Below are 9,841 nucleotides of genomic sequence, written 5' to 3' on the forward strand. Positions count from 1 at the left end.
AGCAGTGAGAATACAACACAACAGGCCAAGGGGCTCGCAGCTGGCCCTCGCCATTCATTCCTGCACCTTCCCAGCCTCTTTCGGTGTGTGCATTTTCAACCCCTGCCATGCCTTTCCTGGGCTCCTTAGCAGGTAGACCTCGGGAATAAGGGCTACTCTGGAAAGCATCAGTCCTGCCTGGGTCTGCCTGGTCAGGGCACACAGAACTCAGGAGTGGGGCTGGGACGCCTCGCCCTTCACTGCCTCTAACTGCAGGCAACCTGGACTTCCCCTGCCCACCCCTACCCCAGAGCACCGGAGTGGAAGGCCAGAATGAGCAGCAAGCAAGAAGCAGGTGTTTTGCCCACCTGGAGGGGCATCAGGACCAGGCCTGCATCCAGTCTGTGGCAGACCTACCCTCCCCGGGCAAGTTTCTGACTTCTTCCTGCTCTCATGCACTCGGTGGGGTGCTCACCTATGGGTGTCCCTCGGGCACGCTTCTGCTGTGATCAGTGTTTTAATTCCCAGTTCCTGGGCTCAAATGCTGCCCAGGAAAGCCCATCAGAGCTGCCAGGGAAACGGGGAGTGCAGAGGCCTGGGGACAGAGAAGCAGTTTGCTCTAGCTGAGGCAGTGATGAGACAGGAGTCTAGAGAGGCATGCTGGGCCCGGGACTTGATCCTCAAGCTGTAGGGAGCTGTTGAAAGGCGGGCGAAGCCGAGTGGCCTGGTCTGATCAATTGTGTTCCGTTTTACAGATGAGAGGAGTGAGGTCAGCAGTGTTGGGATATGACTCCATGGCCTCTCAGATCCCTCCATCTGCCCCATCCTTTGCCTCTTCATCAATCTCCCACCTCTATCTGTTAAGACCCCACAGGCCATGTGAGTGCTGTGAAGGCACAAGCCCGGAAACTATCCTTTGGGGTCACGCAGAGCAATCCAGAACCACCTCCCATGTTGCTAACTTCTCAAATGTCTACCCCAAGCCTCCTCTTCTCTAGGCTTGAATAGCAACACCATGTCCTGGCTGTGTGACCTTGGGCCAGTGACTTACCCTCTCTGAGCCTCAAGTTCCTCTTGTGTAAAACAGGGATAACAATGCCAGCGTGAAGAGGTGGCGATGTACATCACATGCCTGGTTCACTGTGAGCCCTGAATAAGTGACGGCTGCTATGACTTGAACAAAGTCAGTGGCCCTTTGCTCTAAGCTCACCTGCTTCTGGACACCTCTCAATCAACAAATACTTTGAAGGTTAGAACCAAAGCTCAAGTAGAGCTTATAACAAACACCAAATAGAATGAGCCCCTCAGCCTTTCCCCCAGGCAGGCAGGCAACTCTGCAGGACAAATTCCAGAAACAAGAGCTGAGATTCCAGAGACAGACCCCAAGATGACCCTCGGACTCCTCCCCAGAATTTGGAAGGGGGTGGGGGTGGGACTGGTTCTCTCTTTCCTTTTGGAAGTTTTCATTAATTCCACTTCTGCCTTTTAACACTTTCTTTCCCCTGAAGTTGATTTATTTAAGCAGTTTGTCTTCCAGGAAAAAAAAATACTCTTTTCCTTCTGTCTCATTGAGTGGAGAGATTGACACTTGACAACCAAGAAGACATGGATTTAGGTCAGTTAATTCAAAACTTTGCCGGGTGGGCAGCAATTCTCCCTGACGGCCCCAGTTCTCCCAAATAAAGGGAGTGTGCACCACAAGGTTTACATCATCACCCAGTCATACCGTGTAAGCTACATAATTAGACAATCACAGAAGACTTTTTTTTTAATGACAGTTGAAGATGCTTAGGATGTATTAGGTGGAAAAAACAGGCTATAAAATATCCTGTACCACGTGAGTCCATTTTTGTAAAATAATTATCTAAAATGTGAATATATCTGCACCAAGAAATGCTTGGAAGGACATAGACCAAAATGTTGATATTATTTTATTAAAATGGTGATTACCGTATGGTTTTCCTTTTACTTATTTGAATTTTAAAAACTTTCTTTAATGAGCCTGTGTTCCTTGCATCCAAGACATCATGATTAAGGGCCTGGCTGCTGTGTCAGGCTGCCCGAGGTCATGTCCCAATTCCGCCCCTTGTTAGCTGAGACTCGCTGAGTTTCAGTCTTCACATACAAAATGGGGATAATAATAAAGCCAAAGAGCCTGGCTCAGGGGAGTGTTGGGAGGATTTTAATGAGCTGATACATGGGAAGTTCCTAGCACAATGCCCCACTCCATTATTTATTATTACTGACATTATTCTCATGATTACTTATAATTGTTATGAGTATTATTATCACTTTTACAATTAGGAAGGAAAAGAGCTGGAATCTTGCCCACTGCCCCTGCCCACCCAGCACGCAGAAGGCCCCCCCTGACAGCCCTCCCTGCCCGAGGCCGAAGTGCTCTCCGACTTCCCACAAGGCCTTCAGCTCACCCTTGCCAGGCCCCCGGTGAGTGACCATCCTCGCTCCATCCATGGAGACGGCTCAGGAGGAACAGTCCAGCAAACACCAGTCTGCTGGCCCCAGAGTGAGACATGGAAGTTTACAAAAATGCATTCTGGGGGAAGACAGCCCAATGTTTGATTTGGGAGGAGAGACAGAGCAGAGCCTGTGCTGAAAGCAAAATGAGGATGTAAGGGGGACTTTTCAGCCAGGTCTTGGAAGAGCCTGTCATTCACTGCTGGGGCCTTCTTCTTTTTCCACTTTGTTTCTTCCTCTCAGAAGAACATCTGGTCCCAATATGGGACTGATTTTAATAGATCCAAGACATCGCCCTCAGCCCAGCAGACTTGGAAGGTGCCAAGGAGAGACCTTGTGGTGTTTGCCCTGAGAGGCAAAGAGACAGGCAGGAAAGAGGAGGCTCAGGGCACGCCCGGGGCGGGGCGGGATGACCGATGGTGAGAAGCCAGAAGGGTGGGCAGAGGGACACTGCCCGCGGACACCACCAGCAGCCTCTGCTAGCGCCCACCTGCCGTGGCCTCTGTCCTCTCCTGTCACCCCTCACTCGGCGGGAGCTGGCTCGCAGGGATCATGGATGTCTTCAGATATGGGAGAAGGGGATTGCAGGACATGTTGTTCCCCAAACGCACGCCGACACACACATGCACACGCACATGCAGACACACACACAGACACACGCAGACACACGCACATGCACACGCACACCACTCCTCCAGACCAGGAAAGCAGAAGCGTTGTGGATTTCAGCCGGACTCCTTCCTCCGCTTGGTTTGACCCAGAAGGACACTGTGGTCCCCTTCACCTGAAAATACCAACGTGGGTGGTGAAATCTGGTGACCTGAGATAAAACAGAGGACCTGCTGCTGGGCAAGCATCAGGAAGGGCAGACAGGAGCATTGGATTGAAAAAGAGAGAAAGGAGTGAGTGAATTAATGCTGTGATTCCTAGAAATCCCCACTCCACCCACTTCCCGCACTAGTCTCTTACTCTGAAATGAGAAATTAATTCCTGCAGGATTACGGTTGCCATAAATGTGCCAAAATCCAAGAAAAAGGCTTTATGTTTGCAGGACGTGACTGTGGCTTAAATGGAAGTCACTTAGACACAGCCGAAGGACCGTGCTTGATTTTGTATTTTGGTAAAGTCCCAAATACGGTTTCCAAAGATTTGCTGAGCAGATTTTGGGCAGGCCTTTTCTGTTATTGGTTTTGGCTCAGAGTGGGCAAGAAAATTAATGTCTTGTTCCCTCTCATGTGTGTAGAAGATGTTCAGAGAATGAGAAGGTCATTATCCCCTTTCCCCCTGCAGAAAGTAGAGACCCGCACTCTCATTCTGAACCCTAAATCCAGGCACTTCAGGACCCAAAGAAGTCATCAGGGCCTGACACAAACCCTCGCAAGAGGGCTGGGCCTTGAGCTGGTGTTTCCCCAAAGGAGGGAGGAGGGAGGCCAGGGCTGGGAGCCTTGGGCCGCTCAGACGTAGGAGGACTACAGGCACGATTTTGAGGCCTCTGGTCTGTTACAATAACAGGCAAAACCAGCCTATGGTGGTAAAGTCAGGACAGTGGCTAAGTGGGGCTGGAGGGACAGTGATGAAGGAGGAGCACGAGTTGGGCTCCTGGGGAGCTGGCAACCTCCCCTTCTGTTTGGGTGGTGGTTACTCGGGTGTGGTGGACGTTGCCTGGGCCCTGTCCAGATCCACTTATCATCCCCAACTGTTGTGAGTATTGGGTGCCAACGTTCACAGCTGCCCCCTTCTCCCAAGAATTGCCCATGGGATAATGGGATCTGTGGCACCAAGGAGGTCCCCAGGGGCAGCTCACAACCAATGACCAGCTCACACAGGGTACCTGGGGTGCCTCTCAAGTCACCATGGGGCCAACTCCATGCTACGATTCATACTCCTGGGCTTCCCTTGGGGTCGGGCTGAAGCCAGCCCCAGCGGAGACCACATTGCAGCTTAGGCCTGCTCTGCCCTGCCTGCTTCTGTCACTCCCTTTATCCTGAGAGCACACCTTCAATGAACCATATGTGCTTGAATTCCCGTCTCAGGTTCAGCTTCTAGGGAACCTGACTGAAGACACCCTCAAACACACGGATATGTTCATTTTGTAAAATTTCATCAAGCTGTACACTTATGATGTTGGTATATTATGTATGTGTATTTTCTGTGTATTATATTTCAATAAAATGTTAACTTAAAAAGACATGAAATTCAACAAATGGGGCTGGGACAACTGGATATCCACATGGCAACAAATGAAGTTAGACCCCTTCCTCACACCATACACAAAAAATGAACTCAAAATGAGCCATAGACCTAAATTTGAGAGCTATGACTATAAAACTCTTAGAAGAAAACATAGGGTTATATCTTCAAGAAATGCAAAAACTTCTCAGATATGATATCAAAAGTACAGTGACAAGAGAAAAAAATAGATAAATTAGATTTCATCAAACTTAGAAACTTTCATGCTTCAATGTACATCATCAAGAAAGTGAAAAGACATCCCTTGAATGGGAGAAATATTTGCAAATCATATATCTGATAAGGGACTTGTATCTAGAATATATAAAAAACTCATACAACTCAATAATAAAAGGACAAATAACACAATTAAAAACTGGGCAAAGGATCTGAATAGACATTTATCCCAAAAAAGACATACAAATGACCAAAAAGTACATGAAGAGATGATCAACATTAGGGAAATGCAAATCAAAGTCACAATTCAACACCACTTCACTCCCACCAAGATGGCCAGAATCAAAAAGTCAGATAATAACAAGTATTGACTGGTATGTGAAGAAATTGGAACCCTTTTGCAATGCTGGCTAGAAATTAAAATGGTGCAGGCACTTTGGAAAATGGTCTGGCAGTTCCTCAAAAGTTAAATTTAGAAGTATCATATGACCCACAAGGCCACTCCTGTACCCAAGGGAAATGAAAATATATGCTCACATGAAAACTTGTATATGAATGTTAGAGCAGCTTTGTTCATAGTAGCCAGAAAAGTTGCAACAACCCAAATGTCCGAAAGCTGATAAATGGATAAATAATCTGTGGTTTATCCATGCACTGGAATATTATTTGGAATAAAAAGGAATGATGCATTGACATGTGCTATACAACATGGGTGAACCTTGAAAACATTATGCTAAGTAAAAGAAGCCTGTCAGAAAAAGACCGCAAATTGCATGATTCTATTTACATGAAATGTCTAAAATAGATGAATATATAGACACAGGGGGTGGATTAGTGGTTTTCTAGGGCTTGGGGAGTGGGGGTGCTGGGAGGAAATAGGGGGTGAAGGCTAAAGAGAACACGGTTTGTTTGTTTTTTGGCATGATGAAGAATGTTCTAAAATTGATTGTGGTGGTGGTTGCACAATTCTGTGACTGTTCCAAAAATCCCTGAATTGTACACTTTGAATGGGTGAATTTTTTCCTCATTCTGGACTCCTATTATCCTTATGTGATTCATTTTGGATTGTTTCTATTGCTATAATTTCAAGCAGACTGATTTTTTCAATGCAATGTCTAATCTAATGCTAACAAAATCCACTGATTTTTCATTCTGATATTGTATTATTTTAGTGGTTACCCTAGATACTATAATATGCATCCTTGACTTATTACAGTCTACTATGAATTACTCCTCTGACCTCTTTCTGGACAATGCAAGGACCTTAGGATACTCTAACTTTGTTATCCCCCTTCCTCCTTTTCTGCGATTGTTACCATGTATTTGATTTCTACATATATTTAAAACCCTACTAGGCAAGAATTACCAAAAGAAAACTGGCATCACAATATTACTATCAGACAAAGTAGACTTTAAGCATGAATGGAGCAGCAACTCTGGGCTGTACGCAGCAAGAACAGCAGTTGAAACTCCTGCCCACCAGAGCGACTAGTCGTGTAGATTTGGGCACCTCCGAGAAGGCCCAGCTCTTCCAGGCTGCTGTATGGCCCTGGCTCCTGACCCCCGCTTCTCCCTGGTTTTATGACTGCAGGCGCACCCCTTGCCCTCTGCAGCCCATGGAGTGGAAGAAGATTGCGGCAAAGGCCCATCTTCCCACCTAGGGGCCACCTGAGGAACTGTGCATTGGCTGGTGATGGATGCAGACTGGATTAGTTTCCCAGGGCTGCTGCAACAAAGCACCACAAACTGGGAGGCAAAACCTAATCTGCTTTGTGCAGATCAACGTGGAGCAGGGCCCGCTCTGAAGAGCTCGGGGAAGAACCTTTCCTGGCCTCGTCTCAGCTTCTGGTGGTTGCTGGCTGTCCTTGACATGCCTTGTCTTGACGATGCGTCACTCTCAGTTCTGCCTATATCTGCACATGGCCTTCTCCTCTCTGTCTTGTCTCTGTGTATCCAAACCTCCCTCTCCTTATAAAGGCACCAGTCATTGGATTAGGGCCTACCTAACCCAGTGTGGCCTCATCTCAACTTGATTATATCTTCAAAGACCCTACTTCCAAATAAGGTCACAGTCACAGGTTCTGGGTGGACCTGAATTGGGGGATGGGAGGACACAATTCAATCTGATAGACAGACACACAGAGGGCCACATGGGCAAGACATTTTCCTGCTTAGAGCAGATGACAAACCAGAGCATTTTGAAGCCAAAATCTGCTCCAAATCAGCAAGTGCTTCTTGAGCCCCTAATGCCCCTGTGTTTGGGGGCTCCATGGAGCAGGGGCCTGAATCTGAGAGCCTTGGAATGGGCTCACCCGCCCTCCACTCTCCTACGTTATTGACGAAGCCCTTCCTCTTCACGGCCTCTCCCTCCAAGTAGCTCCCTATTCATTTCTTAGAACCTTCTTTCCCTCAACCTACAAGACCCTACACAATCCAGCCAGCCTCCTCCAGCCTCTCTGAGCACGTCTCCCTCTCTCCTTGGCCATTCCTCCTCCCACCTGCTGTGAGTTGGGTCCAAACCACAACTCTCTAGAGAAAATTTGCTGCCATGGAGAATAGTCAGGGCAGGGATTGCCAAGGATACCGGATCAGGGAGAGTTTATGCAAAGACATGCTTAGGTGAGCCTGTGTGAATACCGCAGGAACATTCTGGTGGAAACGTAGAGGTGGAGCCTCGGGAAAGAGGGGGTGATAACTACACACATGTCCCTTGGCGGGCAGGCAGAGGGGCTGCCAAGCACAGGTGGAGCAACAGGCCTCAGTGGAGGGGGTTGCAAAGCCCCTTAACCACAGGAGGGAAGGGGGACAGATGTAGCAGAGGCCCCATGCACTGCGGTTTTGGGGGTTGGGTGGTGAGGATGCCCACCAAAGCCCTCTTCGTTCCTAAGGACATGAAAAGACAAAAGCATCTTCCAAGGGAGGGTGGGTCTGAGTGTCAGAAGGTGGGAGAAGGTGTGGAATTATCAGACTGGAAAGTTGGAGGAGCTACCTTAATGCTGGGTAACAGACCACACCAAAATCCAGTGCACAAACAACAAACATTTCTTCCCCTACTTGCAGGTCTGTGGGCCCCTGGAGCCGCTCTGCCCAGGGCTGCAGGTCTGTGAGCTGGCCGGAGCGTCCCTGCTCCACGTGTGTCATGCAGAGACACAGGCTGGAGGCCCCTGCTCACGTCCCATCCACTCTCAACCCATGGGCCACGAAGTCACAGGGCAGGGACGTGCATGCTGTTCCCCACGGAGCCCTGGGAAGGCCTGGACAGACTTATGTCCTCAGGGGACTGCAGAATTGAGAGCCACCATCCAGCCCAGCATGGTGGTTATAAACCAATCGCAACACCTGGGTCTGTGTCCCCCCAAAGTGACAGACAGGAAGGACTTCAGTGGGGAAGACACCAGTAGTGACTCCTAAACTCAACACTCACCCTTGCACTAGTTTTTTTTTTAAAAAAAGGAGTCCCCTAAACACTAACCCAGTGGTTTTCCAGTCCAGATACACATTAAAATCACCTGAGGAGCTATAAAAATATACCTATATCCTTCTCAAACTTTCCTGTGCATCAGAATCCCCCGAAAAACTTAAAACAGCTTGCTGGGCTCTATCCCAATTTTCTGACTCAGTAGGTCAGGGGTGGGGCCTGAGGATTTGCATTTTAAGAAGCTGTCTGGGGCTGCCCGTGCTCCCCGTCCCCAGGGTCTGCCCATTGACTCAGGGATGAGTCAGTGGGTCTGGAGGGAGGCATCTGGCAGTGAACGGCTCCGAGGGGATGCCGGGAAAACCATTTAATACTACAACAGGCAATTGAGGTAAGATCTACTAGAGGAGCAATTGATAAAAATAAGTACAAACGTCCAGTCATCAGTTAAGCACTTAATAAAATCCAGCTGTTCTTGCTCACTGCCTTCCCTACTTCCTATTCCCTTTTTACGTCAAAGAGAAATCTTCGCATCTTTCTCTGACTGGACCTATCTGCACTTCCCGGAAGCCTTTTCTGCGTGTCCCTCCTTTGCACCTGTGGTGCTGGCCGAGCTGGGGGTATCAGAGCTTGGTTGCAGCTCTCACCTCTCAGTTTCCAGGCTCGTTGCCTTCTTTGTGCCCCGACTCCCTTTTTCCTTTGTCCCGAGAGAAACATTCCCCCCGCCTTGCACGTGGTGCAGAGATTTCCGTAGGACCCGGCACAAAGAAAGCCGACTCGCCTTGATCTGCAAAAAGCTGAGGTCCTGTGGGCCCCAAGCCCTCAACCCAGGCAGGCCAGTTCTGGGAAGGGTGGCCCCCTCTGCACACAGCTGCTGGGCCCACCCTTGATCTGCCTGGGCATAAATCACGAGGAGGCCAAGGGACCACGTGGACCCTGCCTCTAGGGCCTGGCAAAAGGGGGGCTGTGGGCCTCCAGCTCCACCGTGGGAAGATTTCTAGAACAAAGAGCAGATGCTTTGAACAATGACTTCACCACAGAATGGAGCACGATGCATTCACATCAGGAAAGGAAGGGTCAGTGGCAGCTGGCCAAGTCCTGCTCAGCGCTGCTTCAGAGAAAGCCAGGCAGGGAGGCACGTTGACGTAACGAGGAGCAGGGGGTGGAGAAGGAACACACTATGCCTCCCCCGGGCAGGCCCTCCGCTAAGCACTAACACGCCATATCCTGTTTAATCTTCACAACAACTCTCAGAGCAGACCCTGTCATTGAAGCATCTATTTTGAAGAGGAGGAATCGAGGCTCAGAGAGGCTAAGCATCCTGCCTGCAGTCACACAGCACATCTATTGAGACCTTACCATGCACCAGGCTTTAGTTGCTTTCACCACTCATTTAATTCTCATAACAATCCTAGAGGCAGTATATTAGTCAGTGAAGGCTAGGTTGTGCTGTGGTAACAAACAATCCCCCAAGTCCCAGGGCCTAACATGACAGAGGTTTCTTTCTCATTTACAGGGTCTGCTGTGGCTCCATGCAACAACCCAGGGCAACTTTCCTTCATGCAG

This window comes from Choloepus didactylus, chromosome 15 (assembly GCF_015220235.1).
Source record: "Choloepus didactylus isolate mChoDid1 chromosome 15, mChoDid1.pri, whole genome shotgun sequence".
Lineage (NCBI taxonomy): Eukaryota > Metazoa > Chordata > Mammalia > Pilosa > Megalonychidae > Choloepus > Choloepus didactylus.